Genomic DNA, 17,094 nt, shown 5'->3' with positions numbered 1-17,094 from the left:
TGTTTCTATGATTAGAGTTGTATCAGGCCCATTTTCTACATTGTTGCAGGCCGATGTTACGCATTGTTGTAGAGATTAGAGATGTTCCACGTCAATTTTATCGATTGTTGTATAAATTAGTGATGTTTGAGGACCATGTAAGATATTGCTGTAGCGATTGCAGATATTTCAGGCCGATGTTACACATTGTTGTAGAGATGCCAGCTGTTTCAGGATAATGTTATACATTGTTGCAAAGATTACAGATAGTTGAGGGCTTTGTTGCTCATTGTTGCAATGGGTAGAAATGTTTCGGGCCTGTGTCCCACCTTGTTTTACAGATTAGTGATGTTTCAGTCCTACGTTACACATTGTTTTAGGCATTGGAAATGATTCAGGTCTTTGTTATACATTGTAACAGATGTTACAGATGTTTTAAGCCTATGTTACATCTTGTTGCAGAGATTAGAAATGATCCTGGCCTATATTATACATTGTTAGAGATATTAGAGATGATTCATGCCTATTTTATATCTTGTTGCAAAAATCAGAGCCGCTTGCTGCCTATGTTATATATTATTGTTGAGTTTAGAATGGTTTCAGGCCTTTTTCTTATATTGTTGCAGAGAGTAAAGATTTTTCTGACATGTGTAACACATTTTTGTTGAGATTAAAGATGCTTCAGTTCTTTTTTATACATTGCTGTAGAGATTAGATATGTTTCAGGCCTATGTTACATCTTGTTGCAGAGATTATATGTTTCAGGCCCATGTTATACATTGTTGTAGATATTGGAGCTGATATAGGCCCATGTTATACATTGTTGTAGATATTGGAGCTGATACAGGCCCATGTTATACATTGTTGTAGATATTGGAGCTGATACAGGCCCATGTTATACATTGTTGTAGACATTGGAGCTGATATAGGCCCATGTTATACATTGTTGTAGATATTGGAGCTGATACAGGCCCATGTTATACATTGTTGTAGATATTGGAGCTGATACAGGCCCATGTTATACATTGTTGGAGATATTGGAGCTGATATAGGCCCATGTTATACATTGTTGTAGATATTGGAGCTGATATAGGCCCATGTTATACATTGTTGTAGATATTGGAGCTGATATAGGCCCATGTTATACATTGTTGTAGATATTGGAGCTGATATAGGCCCATGTTGTACATTGTTGTAGCATTTAGAGAAGTTTCAGGCTTATTGTATACATTGTGTAAGAGATTAGAGACGTTTCTGGTTTATGATACACATTGTTGTTGAGATTAGAGAAGATTTAGCCTTATTGCATACATTGATGTAGAGATTAAATATGTTTCAGGCATATGTTATATATTGTTGCAGACAATAGAAATGTTTCAAGCCTATGTTATATATTTTTGTGGAGTTAAGAGAAGTTTTAGACCCATGTTATGCATTGTTGTCATAATTAGAGATGTTTCAGGCCTATTTTATATATTGTTGCAAATATTAGAGACGTTTCTGACCTAAGTCATATATTATTGTTGAGATAGCGATGTTTCAGAGCTATGTTATACATTGTTGCAGGGATTGGAAATGATGCAGGCCTATGTTACAAGTTGTCGTAACGATTGCAGATGTTTCAGGCCTATTTTATACATTGTTGCAACGATTGCCGATGTTTCAAGCCTATGTTACACAGTGGTTCAGAGATTAGTGATGTTTCAGGCCTGTGTTACACATTGTTGTGTACATTAGAGATGATTCAGGCCCATGTTACACATTGTTGTGTACATTAGAGATGTTTCAGGCCTATTTTATATATTGTTGCAAATATTAGAGACGTTTCTGACCTAAGTCATATATTATTGTTGAGATAGCGATGTTTCAGAGCTATGCTTTATATTGTTGCAGGGATTGGAAATGTTGCAGGCCTATGTTACAAGTTGTCGTAACGATTGCAGATGTTTCAGGCCTATTTTATACATTGTTGCAACGATTGCCGATGTTTCAAGCCTATGTTACACAGTGGTTCAGAGATTAGTAATGTTTCAGGCCTGTGTTACACATTGTTGTGTACATTAGAGATGTTTCAGGCCTATGTTACACATTGTTGTGTACATTAGAGATGATTCAGGCCTATGTTACACATTGTTGTGTACATTAGAGATGATTCAGGCCCATGTTACACATTTCACTGCTCTTTCCTCAAAGCCCTGCAATTATTTACCCTTCAAGAATTTATCCAATTCACTTTTACACATTAGTATGAAAGTTACTATTGAATCTGCTTCCACCACTTTTCAGGCAGCGCATTCCAGATCATTACAACTCGCTGCGAAAAAAAACCGACCGCATATCTTCACTGGCTCTTTTGCCGATCATCTTAAATCTGAGTCCTTTGGTTACCGACCCGTTTGCCACTGCAAACAGCTTCTAATTATTTACTCTATTAAAACTGTTAATGATTTTGCATACCTCTATCAAATCACCCCTTAACTTTTTTCTGTTCCAAGGAGAACAAAGCAGTTTCTTCAGTCACTCCACATAATTGAAGTCCCTCATCCCAGGAATCAATCTAGTAAACCTCTTCTGTACCTTCTCTGAGGCTTTGACATCCTTCCTAAAGTGCGGTGCTCAGATTGGACATAATACTCCCGTTGAGGCCTAAGCATTGTTTTATAAAGTTTTAGTATATTATTCTTCCATTTGTCCTCTATCCTCTATTAATAAAGTCCGGGATCTCTCATCTTTTACTGCCTTCTCAACTTGTCCTGCCACCTTCAAAAATTTGTGCACATATACCCACAGATCGCTCTGTTCTCCCACATTGCCTCTCCTATTCTTCCAGCAAACGTATCACTTCACACTTCTCTTCGTTAATTTACATCTGCCATGGATGGACCCATTTCACCAGTCTGTCTGTGTCCTCCTGAAGACTGTTACTATCCTCTACATTGTTTACCCCGTTTCTGAGTTTCGTCTCTTCTGCTAACTTTCAAATTATATCCTGTATACCCAAGTCCAGGTGTTTAATATATACCAGTCCAGGATCACTCTGGGCCTGTTTAGTTGGGGTGTGCTGTCAGTCACGGATCATTCTGTGCCTGTTTAGTTGGGGTGTGCTGTCAGTCCCGAATCATTCTGTGTCTGTTTAGAATGGGATGTGCTGTCAGTCCCGGATCATTCTGTGTCTGTTTAGTTGGGGTGTGCTGTCAGTCCCGAATCATTCTGTGGCTGTTTAGAATGGGATGTGCTGTCAGTCCCGGATCATTCTGTGTCTGTTTAGTTGGGGTGTGCTGTCAGTCCCGGATCATTCTGGGCCTGTTTAGAAGGGGTGTGCTGTCAGCCCCGAATCATTCTGTGGCTGTTTAAAAGGCGTGCGCTGTCAGCCCCGGATCATTCCGTGGCTGTTTAAAAGGCGTGCGCTGTCGGTCCCAGATCATTCCATGCCTAGAATCATAGAGTCATAGAAAAATTGCGGAACAGAATGAGGCCATTCTCCCCATCGTGTACGCGCCAGCTGAGAAACGAGCCATCCAGCCCAATCCCACGTTCCCGCATTTTGTCCATGGTCCTGTAGGTCAAGGCTCTTCAGGTGCACATCCAGGCATTTTTTAAATGAGTTGAGGGTTTCTGCCTCTACCACCCTCTCAGGCAGTGTGTTCCAGACGCCCACCACTCTCTGGGTTTAAAAAGATTCCTCATTTCCGCTCTAAACCTTCTGCAAATCACTTTAAATTCATGCACCCTGATTATTGACCCCTCCACTAAGGGAAATAGGTCCTTCCAACCTGCTCTATCTTGGCCCCTCATAATTTAGGACACCTCAATCAAATCACCCCTCCGCCTCCTCTATTACAAGGAAAACAACACCAGCCGAGGTAAAATTCTCCAGTCCTGGCAACATCCTCGTAAATCTCCTCTGCATCCTCTCTCGTACAATTACATCCTTCCAGTAATGTGGTGATCAGAACTGTGCGCAGTACTCAAATTGTGGCCTCAGTTGTGTTTTATACAGTTCCAGCATAACATCCCTGCTTTTATATTCTATGCCTAGGCTAACAAAGGAAAGCATTCCATATGCCTTCTTAACCACCTTATCAACCTTTCCTGCAACCTTCAGGGATCTGTCGATATGCACTCCAAGGTCCCTCACTTCATCTATACCTCACAGTATCCTCTCATTTATTGTGTATTCCCTTGCCTTGTTTGCTCTCCTCAAATTCATTACCTCGCACTTCTCCGGATTGAATTCCATTCGCCACTTTTCTGCCCACCTGACCAGTACATTGATATCTTCCTGCAGTCTACAGCTTTCCTCGTCACTGTCAACCACAAGGCCTATCTTTGTGTCATCCGCAACTTTCTTAATCGTGCCCACTACGTTTCAGTCCAAATCGTTAATGTATACCACAAAAAGAAAAGGACCTGGTACCGAGCAGTGCGGCACCCCACTGGAAACAGCCTTCCAGTGGCAAAAATATCCGTCAACCATTACACTTTGCTTCCTGCAAAAGAGCCAATTTCGGATCCAATTTGCCACTCTCCCTTGGATCCCATGGGCCTTTACTTTTTTGATCAATCTGCCATGTGGGACCTTGTCAAAAGCCTTGTTAAAATCCATGTGGACTACATCAATTGCGCTACTCTCATCGATCCTCCTTGTCACCTCATCGAAACATTCCATCAAGTCAGTCAGACACGATCTCCCCTTAACAAATCCGTGCTGACTGTCCTTGATCAGTTCATGCCTTTGCTAAGTGACAGTATATCCCGTTCCTCAGAATTGATACCAATAATTTGCCAACCACTGAGTTTAGGCTGACTGGCCTGTAATAATCGGCCTATCCCTCACTCCCTTTTTAAACAGCGGTACAATGTTCGCAGTCCTCCAATACTCCTGCACTGCCCCTGTATCCAGTAAAGTTTGAACAATGATTGTTGAAGCCTCCGCTATTTCCTCCCTGTCTTCTTTGAACGGCCTCTGATACATTTCATCCGGCCCGAGTGATTTATCCCGTTTCAAAGAAGCTAATCCTCTTAATACTTCCTCTCTCACTATGTTTATCCCATCCAATATTTCACACTCCTCCTCAACTTCAATCCCCAATCATTTAGTTTTTATTTAAAGGGGATGCGCTGTCATTTCCGGATCATTCTGTGTCTGGTTAAAAAGGGTTTGCTGTTAGTCCCGGATCATTCTGTCCGTTTAAAAGGGCTGCGCTGTCAGTCCCGGATCATTCTGTATGTTTAAAAGGGATTTGCTGTCAGTACCGGATCATTCTGTGTCTGTTTCAAAAGGGTTTGCTGTTAGTTCCGGATCATTCTGTCCCTGTTTAAAAGGGATGTGCTGTCATTCCCGGATCATTCTGTGTCTGTTTTAAAGGGGTGTGCTGTCATTCCCGGATCATTCTGTGTCTGTTTTAAAGGGGTGTGCTGTCATTCCCGGATCATTCTGTGTCTGTTTTAAAGGGGTGTGCTGTCATTCCCGGATCATTCTGTATCTGTTTAAAAGGGGTTTGCTGTTCGTCCCGAATCATTCTGTGTCTGTTTAAAAGGGATGTGCTGTCAGTCCCGGATCATTCTGTGGTTGTTTAAAAGGGGTTTGCTGTTAGTCTCGGATCATCCTGTCCCTGTTTAAAAGGGCTATGCTGTCAGTCCAGAATCATTCTGTGGTTGTTTAAAAGGGGTGTGCTGTCAGTCCCGGGTCATTCCGTGTCAATTTAAAAGCGATGTGCAGTCAGTCCATGAACATTCTGTGTCTGTTTACCGGTAGAACAGAGATCAGACTGTGAAATATTAAGGAGCAAGGTGAGCGAGCAGGTGCGACGGGGTATATATTGACTTCACGTGGAGATAATACTGTAGTTGGAGTTGATGGGTTAAATGTCCTGTTCGTGTACCTGTCACATTCTGTCACCTGAACTCACGTGTTAAGCCTTTTAGTTGGGCCACAGCTCACAACCTTGTGATCTGAAAGATCGAGAACTGCCAACTTCGTCCAGCTGCCAACTGATCAACAGTCACACAGAAAGGAAACAACTTTTCCCAGGATTTTTTCAGAGAGCGGTCAGTCCCCGTGTGTCTGATGAAAAAATGCAGACAACTCTCTGTGCCAGAACTGATGGAAGCTCTTCTCTCGGTTCTTGGAGTCATCACACCAGAGACATCACACCAGATGGCATATTAAAGTGCACGGGAAGCGTGCAGGAGAGAGGGGTCTGATTTCGAGCTCATGTGGATGCAATACTTTGGGTGGAGTTAAGGGTGAAATGTCCTGCTTGTGTGCCTGGCACATCCTGTCAGATCAGCTCGAGTTTTAAAACCAGAAGTGGGGCCAAAAACACAACCTTGTGATCTGAAAGATAGAGAACTGCCAACTGAGGCAAGCTGCCAACTGATTCACGGTTACACAGAAGGGAAATTCGTTTTCTCCGAATATTTTCAGAGAGTCCCTCCCCGTGTATGCGATTATAAATACAGCAAACTCTCTGAGTCTAGATACAGAACTTGTGTACTCCAGCCGTCTGATCCTGACTCTGAGGAACTCAGCGGAAGATGATGAAAGTCCTGCTCTTGGTATTTGGAGTCCTGGTGCTGACTCAGTCCATCACTGTTGATTGGTGGAGGTTGGGAGGACGCGTCGTTGTCGCAAGTCGCGGAGGTAAGTTTCTCTGATCTCGCAACACCAAGTTTTGTTTAAACTATTTTATGATCTGAATGAAGCACACGGTTTGATTGGTTAAATGAATATTATTGTAAGAATGATTGAAGAATTTAACCTGAACCAACTAAATCCCCCGATTGTTTAGTCGGTACCTGAGCGGGTAGTGGGGATGGTGGGTGTTGTTTGATGATCCAAACAGACCAGGAATTAAAGCACAAATTACTGGCCAGTGCCAAGTCAGTGGATCTCAGCCGGAGCATTGACCTGTTTGGGAGACTCAGTAATTGGTCTCAGTTCCCAGGTATTAGGGAGGGCGAAACTCACAGTTCCTGCTCCCAATCAGTGCTACCTGCTACAAAGTGTAAGAGTCCGAACGGCATCAGGAACTCCTTCAGCCCCTTTCCCCCACACTCACTGCTCAGACCCAGATGAAGAATGGTGAATTGGGAGCGATACTGGAGGCATCTGTGGAACCGGACCCCAGACACGAGTCAGATTTTCATAACATGAGGGGAAGGGATTGGATCAAAAGGGTTTCAAAACAGGTTTCTGAATCCTAATAATTCTGCAGTCTACATAGAGATCAGAATATGAGGACATGAACTGAGTAGAGGAATCAACAGTGAAACTATCAAGTTCAGTCGCCGGGTGTCAGTTTGCCTCAGTTGGGAATTGAGTGAACATGTTGTGGGTTGATGTTCCACTCCAGTACATACAGCCCAGCACTGGGGGAGTGCTGCACTGTTGGAGGTGTCATTTTTGAATGAATCGTTAAACGGAGACCTTGTCTTCCCGTTCATGGGGCAGGAAACATTTGGTGGCATTATTTGAAGAGCTGGGAGTTCTCCTGGTGTCTTGGACCAACATTACTCTCTCAACGAACATGACCAGAAACTCCCCACACTGTCAAGTCTCATTTTCTGTTTGTGGGACTTTGCTGTGAGCAATTTGGTGCCAACATGGTGTCGGCACTTCAGAAATAATCCTTTGTCTTTGAAACACCTTCGACCCTTCTGTTGACGGGAAAGGCTCGATATAAATGTCAGAACTTTCTTTTCTTTGTCTCTGGTCTCAGATAGCGGGAATGGTGGGCTCCATTCTGTGGAAAACCTATTGTGCTGCCCTTGAGAACAAAGAGTGAGTCTCTACAGGTCGGGGAGAGGTCAATGCGAGGTTTAATGAAGTAAAAATGAGCTGAGGTTCATGTGTGGTCCAGAGTCAGTCCCGGTAACACGGACAGACTCAGCTTCATGTTTTCTCATTGATCTCCCACCCTCTTTGTTCAGAACGGTCAATTAATTAACTCTTCGTTTTGTATTTTAGTGCACGTTTTCAACTGCAGCTCGCTTGGAGCAATGTGTCGTGAGGGATCTTGTAACACAAACGAGGAGACTCTGCTGCTGATCTGCCACGATGGGTTCCATTGTTGCAGGCCGAACTAGTGAAAGATCCAGTGATGGATTCTCACCAGCCCGAGCGCTCCAAGTTCTCACTGAATGAAACCTTCGTTCACGGGGAGCAGGCTCTGTTTGATTGTGTTCGTCCCATAACCCTCGGACCCTGTATTACTGCTGTCTGAATAATGGGCTGTACTCAGAAATAAATCTCACTGCATTGATCACAGCTTCATATCCGTGTCTTGTTTCTCTTTTGGATCATTGTGTCCCAGGTTTGCATGCTCAGGGGTCTTATGAGGCTGCGGGAAGATGTCGGAATCGTCGGTAATGAGAAGAGGAGACCAGAGCAGGGAATCTCTGAAAGTGCCTAATAACACATTCAGAAAATTACTGAAATAAGACAGGCGTTCAAGGTTCAAGATATCTCACTTGACCGGGTTTCTTCAGGCAGATTGGAAGGAGACACACATTGCATCAGGCCCATCAGATTGCTTGATTGGTCATTAAAGCGGGAGCTTTAACTCTGAATCTAGCCCGTGCTCTTCCTGCCCTGGGAGTATTTGATGGAGACAGTGTAGATGGGGCTTCACTCTCTATCTAACCCTTGCCGTACCTGCCCTGGGAGAGTTGATGTGCCAGTGTTGAGGGAGATTGACAAGAGACCCATGTGAATCTGGCAGTATAACTCGATGCTGTTGGATGAAGCTGCTCTGACATCAGTAACTATATCAAAATCATTACTTACTGAACACAATTGTATGGGTTCAAAACCTGTGATTATAACCCAACAGCGCTCTTACATTAGAAGAATAAAAAATATAAGAAATATTTAACTGTATAGGGAAGCAAAGATAAAACATGTTCCAACTTCTGTCGCTCTCTCTGCCTCTGCCTAATCTCTCGGTCTCGTTTTCACTCACTCTTTCTCTCTTTGACTTAATTTATCTCTCTCTATGCTTCATCTTTCTCTGCCTCTGATTTCTCTGCCTCTGTTTATTTAACTCTGGCCCTGTCACTCCCTGCCTCGTTCTCCCTCTTTCATTCAGTTTGACGGGGTCTCTCTTTTCGATCTCTCAATCGCTCTCTCTCTCTCGCTACCTCTAGCTTATTTCACTCTGCCTCGTCTCTCTTACACTTCCTGCCTTGTTCTCTTCTCTATCTCTCGTTCCCTCTTCTTGCCTCGCTCTCATTCCCCCTCACTCCATCTGTATCGTCCCTCTCTCTTCTCTCTGCATCATTGTTTCTCGCCAACTCTGCCGCTTTCCTGTCTCTCATTCTCTTCCTTTCCATCGCTGCTGCTCTAACTTCCCTCCCCCCTTTCTATCTCTCTGCCTTATTCTATCTCGCCTACCCTCTCTTCTCTCTCTCTCTAAATCTCCCTCTCTCTCACTTATTTCCACCTGTCACTGTTTCCTATCTGTCTGTCACTTACCCACTTTCTCTCTCTGTCCGGGTCTTCGTTCTAAGTTAAGATCCCTGATGCAACAGGACTATCCAAACACAAACACTTTCACACTGATCCCAGCCTGTACTCTGAACACATTGCATGAGCTGATCACAGCTTCTGCACCCCTAGTTCGCAAATGAGCTGCTCAGGATGTGCAAGGCCCACCAGTGGCATGGAATCCTGCAAGATTTTGACATTGCTCGAGAGCGAAGCCTGCTTTTGGTCCTAACTTCTGCTGCACCTCTGCCTCCACGTCTCATGCAGCCTCGATTCTTGAACTAATTTTATTATCTTCCATCCTCAAGTGACATTTACACACTCTTCTTCATCCATGAATTATCCATGCCTCTGATTTGGTTCTCTCTGCGAATCTTTTGGACCTTGTTTTTCCTTATTTTTGACAGTCCGTCTCTGTTACTGAATCTGTTTGTTCATTTTCTAATTTGATGTGAAATTTTTGAATAGCTGGCAAGCAATACCTGATATTTTGCTCAGCGTATTTCCACAAATTGAGATGAATCTAGGGAGCAGAAATTAACCAAATGAACCTTCTTTGAATCTTCTCTAAGGCAAGTATATCTTTCTTTCGGTAAGGAGGCCAAAACTGTACACAGCACTCCAGGTGCGATCTCACCAGAGCCCTGTACAATTGCAGCAAGTCCCCCTTACTATTTAACCCAACCCCCTTGCAATAAAGGCTAACATGCCATTTGCCATCCTAATTGATTGTCGTACCTGCATGCTAACTTTCTATGATTCCTCCACAAGGACACCAAAATCCCTTTTAAATCCCGATATAAACACACGAGGGAGAAATGAACAGAAGTGTATGCTGATAGGGTTAGATGAAATAGGGTGGAGGAGAGATAGAACAGGAGTTAAAGTTCAAAATTGGGTTAAGGCCAATTTTACTAAGCTGAGAAGTGATTTAGCAAAAGTGAAATAGAAACAGCTGCTTGAAGTTAAATCAGTGTCAGAGCAGTCGGAGCCATTAAAAGGGAAATTCAAGGGTTTCAGAGTAAACGTGTTGCCACAAAGATAAAGGGTGGGACTGCCAAATCTAGAGCCTCCTGGGTGACAAGTAGCATACAGGGTAAGATAAAGCAAAAAAAGGAATCTTATGTCAGACACCAAGTGCTCAATACTGCAGAAAGCCTAGAGGAGTATGGAAAATGAAATTAAATTAAATCGGTGAAATTTAAAAGGAAATTAGGAAAGCAAAGAATAATACTGGTAATTAAAATTATGGAAAACCCAAAAAATGTTTTATAAATGCATAAAGAGCAAGAGGATAACTGTGGAAAAAGTACAGACTATTGGAGATCAAAAAGCTAACCCATGTGTGGAGGTGGAAAATGTGGGTATGGTTCTAAATGAATACTTTAATTCTGTCTTCACAAAGGAGAGGGATAATGCAGGAATTGAAGTTAAGAAGGAGGAGTGTGAAATATTGGATGGGATAAACATAGCGAGAGAGGAAATATTAACGAGATTGGAATTTTTGACAGTCGATAAATCACTCGGCCCGGATGAAATGTATCCCAGGCTGCTCAGAAAAAACAAGGGAGGCATTAGCGGAGGTTCTGACCATCATTTTCCAATCCTCCCTGGCTACAGGTATGTGACAGAGGATTGGAGGACTCTTCAATCTGTACCATTGTGTAAAAAGGGAGAAAGAGATAGATAGAGTAATATATCCAGTCAGTCTAACCTCGGTGGTGGGCAAATTATTGGAATCGATTCTGAGGGATAACATTAACCTTCATTTAGAAAGGCACTGGTTAATCAAGGACAGTCAGCTTGGATTTGTTAAGGGAGGGTCGTGTCTGACTAACTTGATTGAATTTTTTGATCAGGTAAGAAGGAGGGTAACGCGTTTGATCTCGTGTACATGGATTTTAGCAAGGCTTTTGACAAGCTCCCACATGGCAGACTGGTTAAAAAGTACAATCCCATGTGATCCAAGTGAGAGTGATTGATTGGCTCAGTAGCAGGAAGTAAAGGGAAATGGTCGAAGGGCATCTTTGCGACTGGAAGGCTGTTTTCAGGCGGGTTCTGCAAGGTTCAGTACTCGGTCCGTTGCTTTTTCTGGTATATATTAATGGTTTGGACTTGAATGTGGGGGGCTTGATCAAGAAGTTTGCAGGTGATACAAAAATTGGCTGTGTTGTTTTCAGTGAGGAGCAAAGCTGGAGACTGCAGGAAGATATTAATGGACAAGTCAGGTGGGCAGAAAAGTGGCAAATGGAATTCCATCCAGAGAAGTGTGAGATAATGCATTTGGGAAAGGCAAACAAGGCAAGGGAATAAACAATAAATGGGAGGATACTGAGAGTTGTAGAGGAACAAAGGGACCGTGGAGTGCATATCCGCAGATCCCTGAAGGTAGCAGGACTTGTAGATAAGGTGCTTAAGAAGGCATATGGAATACATTCCTTTATTAGCCGAGGCATAGAATATAAGAGCAGGGAGGTTATACGAGAACTATATAAATCATTGGTTAGGCCACAGCTTGAATACTGCGTGTTGTTCTGGTCACACATTAAAAGAAAGATGTGATTGCACTCAGTAGGGTACAGAGGAGATTTACGAGGACATTGCAAGGGCTGGAGAATTTTAGCGATGAGAAAAGATTGGATAGGCTGGGGTTTGTTTTCATTGGAACAAAGGAGGCTGAGGAGAGATTTACTTGAGGTACATAATATAATGATGGGACTAGATAGAGTGGATAAAAATTACCTATTTCTCTTAGCAGAGATGTCAGTGCCAGGGGACACAGATTTAAAGGAATTGGTAGAAGGATTAGAGGGGAGTTGAGGACAAAGAAATTCATCAAGAGGGTGGTGGGGGTCTGGAACTCACTGCCTGAAAGGGTGGAAGTGGCAGAAACTCGCAACTCATTTAAAAAACACTTGGATGAGCACTTGAAGTGCCGTAACCTACACGGCTACGGACCAAGTGCTGGAAAGTGGGATTAAGCTGCATAGCTCTTTATCGGCCGGCACGGACACAGTGGGCCGAATTACCTCCTTCTGTGCTTTAACTTTCCATGATTCTATACCTTTATGTTTGTGTATGTGTATGTCTGTGCATGTGCCTTGATGTGTGTCCATGTGCCTTTATGTGTGTGTATTTGCCTGTATGAGTATGTATGAATATTTGTGCGTATCTACCTTTATGTGTGTGTGTGTGGCTTTATGTATGTGTATGTGTGTATATGTGTGTATGTTCCCGTATGTGTGTGTATGTGCCTTTATGTGTGTGTGTGTGTGCCCGTATGAGTGTGCGTGTGTGTATATGTATGTATGTGCCTTTATATATATATATATATATACATGTTTGTGTTTTTGCCCTATGTGTGTGTCTGTGACTTTATATGTATGTATATACGTGTATATGTGTGTATGTGCCTGTATGTATGTGTATGTTCATGTTTGTGTGTATGTGTGTGCGCATCTGTGAATTTATGTGTGTGGATGTGCTTTTCTGTGTATGGATGTGCCTATATGTGTTTGTATGTGTGTGCATGTGACTGTATATGGTTGTGTGTGATGAAAGTGCTGCTCTCGGTACTTAGAATCATGCTGCTGACTGCCCGAGAGGGGCGGGTGGAAGAGAGACCTGACTAGGTGAGATATTAAAGAGTCGAGCAGCGAGCAGGAGAGAGAGGTCAGATTTCGTGCTGCATCAAGATTAGAGGTGATTCAGGCCTATGTTATACAATTTTACAGAGTTTAGAGATGTTTCAGGCCTATGTTATACAATGTTACAGAGATTAGAGATGTTTCAGACCTATGTTATACAATTTTACAGAGATTAGAGATGTTTCAGACCTATGTTATACAATTTTACAGAGATTAGAGATGATTCAGGCCTGTGCTACACGTTGTTTCAGGGATTACAAATGTTTCAACCCTACGTATTCATTGTTGCAGAGATTACAGATGTTTCAGGCCTATGTTATACATTGTTGCAGAGATTACAGATATTTCAGGCCTATGTTGTACATTTTCATAAATTGCTACCCTCCAGCAGTTCCTTTGATAGACAGCTGCAGAGGATTTGTTTCCCGGGAATGCCAACTTGCAAAGCAAATTGAAAGTGCCAGAAGCTCTTCTAGGAAGTGGCCGGTTAACTCTGTGTCAGTTTAAAAGGGTTGGGCTGTCAGTCCTAGAACATTTTATGTCAGTTTAAAATGGGTGCGCTGTCAGTCCCGGATCACAGAATCAAGTTGCTGATCATAACCTGAACCCGCAGACAGCTCCATCACACTGGAGATCTCAACACACTGAGGTGAACTGGGGCATGAAAAACATTCATTTAATGAAACAAATACTTCAAACAGGAAGTATTGAGCCTACACAGAAATACGGAGATCAGAGGCGCCTGTCGCTCAGGCAAAGCAGTTAGGAAGGGAGATTTTAATTTTCACATAGACTGGGACATAAGGGCAATACATTTCTAGAGTGCATCGAGCTCAGTTTTCTCAAACAATATCATAGAACTGAGAGGTTGCACATGTCAGGAAAGAGAGAAAAAGCTGGGGCTCTTTTCTCTCGAAAAGAGAAGACTGAGGACTGACGTGATAGAGGTCTTTAAGATTAATGATCTGTTTGATAGGGTAGACGCAGAGAAGATGTTTCCGCTTGCAGGGGAGACCAGAACCAGGGGTCATTATTATAAGATAGTCACGAATAAATCGAATTGAATCGAAAAATGAATGCAGGAGAAACTTCTTTCCCCAGATGGTGCTGAGAATGTGAAACTTGCTACCACAAAGGATAGTTGAGACGAATAGCAAAGATGGATTTAAGGGGAGATACATGCAGAGAGAGGGAGAGCCTGCTCCGCCATTCAATCAGATCATGGCTGAACTTCCACCTCAACTCCAATTTCCCGCCCGATCCCCATACCCCTTGATTCCCCTAAAGTCCAAAAATCTATCAATCCCAGCCTTGAACATACTCAACGACTGAGCATCCACAGCCCTCTGGGGTAGAGAATTCCAAAGATTCGCAAACCTCTGAGTGAAGAAATTCCTCCTCATCTCAGTCGTAAATGGCCGACCCCTTGTCCGAAGACTGTTCGCCTTTGTTCTACACTCGCCAGCCAGGGGAAACAATCTCTCAGCATCGATCCTGTCAAGCCCCCTCCGAATCTTATATTCTATTTTATATGTTTCAAATGAGATGCGAAATGAATAGAAGGATATGGTGATGGGGTTAGATGAAGAAATATGGGAGGGGGCTCGTTTGGAGCATAAACACTGGCATGGAACTGTTGGGCCGAATGGCCTGTTTCTGAGCTGTACAGTCTACGAAATCCTGGAATTTACCACACATTCGGCCCGTCATACCTGTGCTGGCACTTTGAAAGAAGTGCCCGATTTATTCCCACATCCCAGCTTTTTCCCCACAACCCTGCAAATTAGTCCTCTTCAAGGGCATGTCCAATTGCCTTTTGAAAGTTCTTATGGAATGTGGTTTCACTGTTCTTTCATATGTTGCATTCCAAATCATAATAAACCTCAGTGAAAAGTGTGTCCTCATTTCCCCTCTGGATCTTTTGCCAATTAGTTTATTATCACAGAGAGGACGGGTACAGAGAGAGAGAGAGTAGAGGGCAAGAGAAAGGGAGAGTATAGAGGGAGAGAGAGAGAGAGAGAGAGTAGAGGCAGAGCGATTAAGAGAGAGAGAGAGAGAGACAGAGACAGAGACAGAGGAGGGTGAGAAAGAGAGAGTAAAAGGAGACAGAAGGTAGAGGGAGAGAGAGTGGGGCAGAGAGAGAGAGATAGAAAGAGTAAGGTGAGAAAGAGAGAGTAGAGAGAGAGAGGTTCAGAGAGAGAGAGAAGAGGGGATGAGGCAGAGAGAGGATAAAGAGAAGGAGAGCACAAAAAGTTAAAAAGAGACAGAGGGGAAGACTGAGAAAGACAAGGGGGAGAGTGAGAGTGACCGATCGAGGGACGCGAGAGAGAGAGAAACAGGCAGAGAGAGAGAAACAGGGGAGATACATACAGAGAGAGGGAGAGACGGGGACTGAGTGAGTGATAGAGACTGGTCAGAGTGAGAGTGGAATGACAGAGAGAGAGAGAGAGAGAATCAGGGTCACAGCATCACAGAGAGGTGGAATCACCGAGAATGGGGGGAGGCAGTGATCTCTGGGGAAGGCCCAGGCAACATCCCGGCCTCTGTTAGTAGATCTCATCCGGTGTCGGACTGGCACCCACACACAGAGCATGGGAGAGTGTTGATGGAGCTTTACTCTGTATCTAACCTCTGTTGTACCTGCCCTTGGATTGTTGAAGGGACAGTGTTGGAGGAGCTTCACTCTGTATCTAACCCGAGTTGGTCCTGCCGTGGTTGACGGTTGTTTTTGCGACTGGAAGGCTGTTTCCATTCGGGTCCCGCAAGGCTCAGTAGTAGGTCTCTTCTGCTTTTTGTGGTATATATTATTGATTTGGCCTTGAATGTGAGGAGCTTGACCATGAAGTTTGCAGATGATACAAAAATTGGCCGTGTGGTTGACCGTGAGGAGGAAGGCTGTAGACTTCAGGACGTTATCAATGGACTGGTCAGGTGGGCAGAAAAGTGACAAATGGAAGTCAATGCAGAGAATTGTGAGGAAATGCATTTGGAAACGGGAAACAAGGCAATGGAGTACACAATAAATGGGGGGATACTGAGAGGATTAGATGAACCAACGGACCTTGGAGTGCATGTTCACAGATCCCTGATGGTAGCAGGACAGGTAGATCAGATGGTTCGAAAGGCATACGGGATACTTTCCTTTTTTAGCGGAGTCATAGAATACAAGGGAGGTTATGCTAGAACAGCATAAAACATTGGTCAGGCGACAGCTTGAATACTTGCTGCAATTCTGGTCACCACATTACAGTAAAGATGTGATTGCACTCGAGAGGGGACAGAAGAGATTTGCCAGGATATTGCCAGCGCTGGAGAATTTTATCGATGAGTAAAGATTGAACATGCTAGGTTTGTTTTCTTTGGAACAGATGTTCAATAAAGCTCCGTCAACGCTAACACAGAAATCTCCAGAGCAGGGTCTTTGGTCAGAGTGTGGTCTGTCTTCAGAGTGGGGTCTGTGTTAAGCGTGGGGTCTGTGTTTAGAGCGTGATCTGTGTTCAGAGAGGGGTCTGTCTTCAGAGTGGGGTCTGTGTTCAGAGTGTGATCTGTGCTCAGAGTGTGATCTTTGTTCAGAGTGGGGTCTGTCTTCAGAGTGGGGTCTGTGTTCAGAGTGTGGTCTGTGTTCAGAGTGTGGTCTGTGTTCAGAGCGTGATCTGTGTTCACAGTGAGATCTGTGTTAAGCGTGGCGTCTGTGTTCAGAGTGGAGTATTTGTACAGAATCGGGTCTACTTGTTCAGAGTGGGGTCAATGTTCAGAGAAGGGTCCATGTTCAGAGTGGGGTCTTTGTTCAGAATGGGGGTCTGTGTTCAGTGTTGGGTCAATGTTCAGAGTGGGGTTTGCTTAGAATGGTGTCTTTGTTCAGAGTGGGGTCTGTGTTCAGAGTGCGGTCTGTGTTCAGAATTGGATTTGCGTTCAATGTGTGTCTGTGTTCAGAGTGGGGTCTGTGTTCAGAGTGAGGTCTGTGTTCATAGTGTGGAC

At 43.6% G+C, this 17,094-nt stretch overlaps 2 long non-coding RNA genes across 3 annotated transcripts in view; one reads left to right on the top strand and one right to left on the bottom strand.

Annotated features, from left to right (window-relative positions):
* LOC137307080 (uncharacterized) overlaps positions 1 to 17,094 on the bottom strand; it is a 42,962-nt gene that overhangs the window by 11,527 nt on the left and 14,341 nt on the right. The gene's annotated exons all lie outside the window — the stretch shown is intronic.
* Positions 6,479 to 8,251, top strand: LOC137307079 (uncharacterized). The gene is made up of 2 exons (XR_010959020.1): positions 6,479 to 6,625; positions 7,952 to 8,251. It is a non-coding gene; the product is annotated as an uncharacterized lncRNA (long non-coding RNA).

This window comes from Heptranchias perlo, chromosome X, assembly GCF_035084215.1.
Source record: "Heptranchias perlo isolate sHepPer1 chromosome X, sHepPer1.hap1, whole genome shotgun sequence".
NCBI lineage: Eukaryota > Metazoa > Chordata > Chondrichthyes > Hexanchiformes > Hexanchidae > Heptranchias > Heptranchias perlo.
Note: the sequence above shows the minus strand (reverse complement) of the source record. Positions and strands in the feature narration are given on the sequence as shown.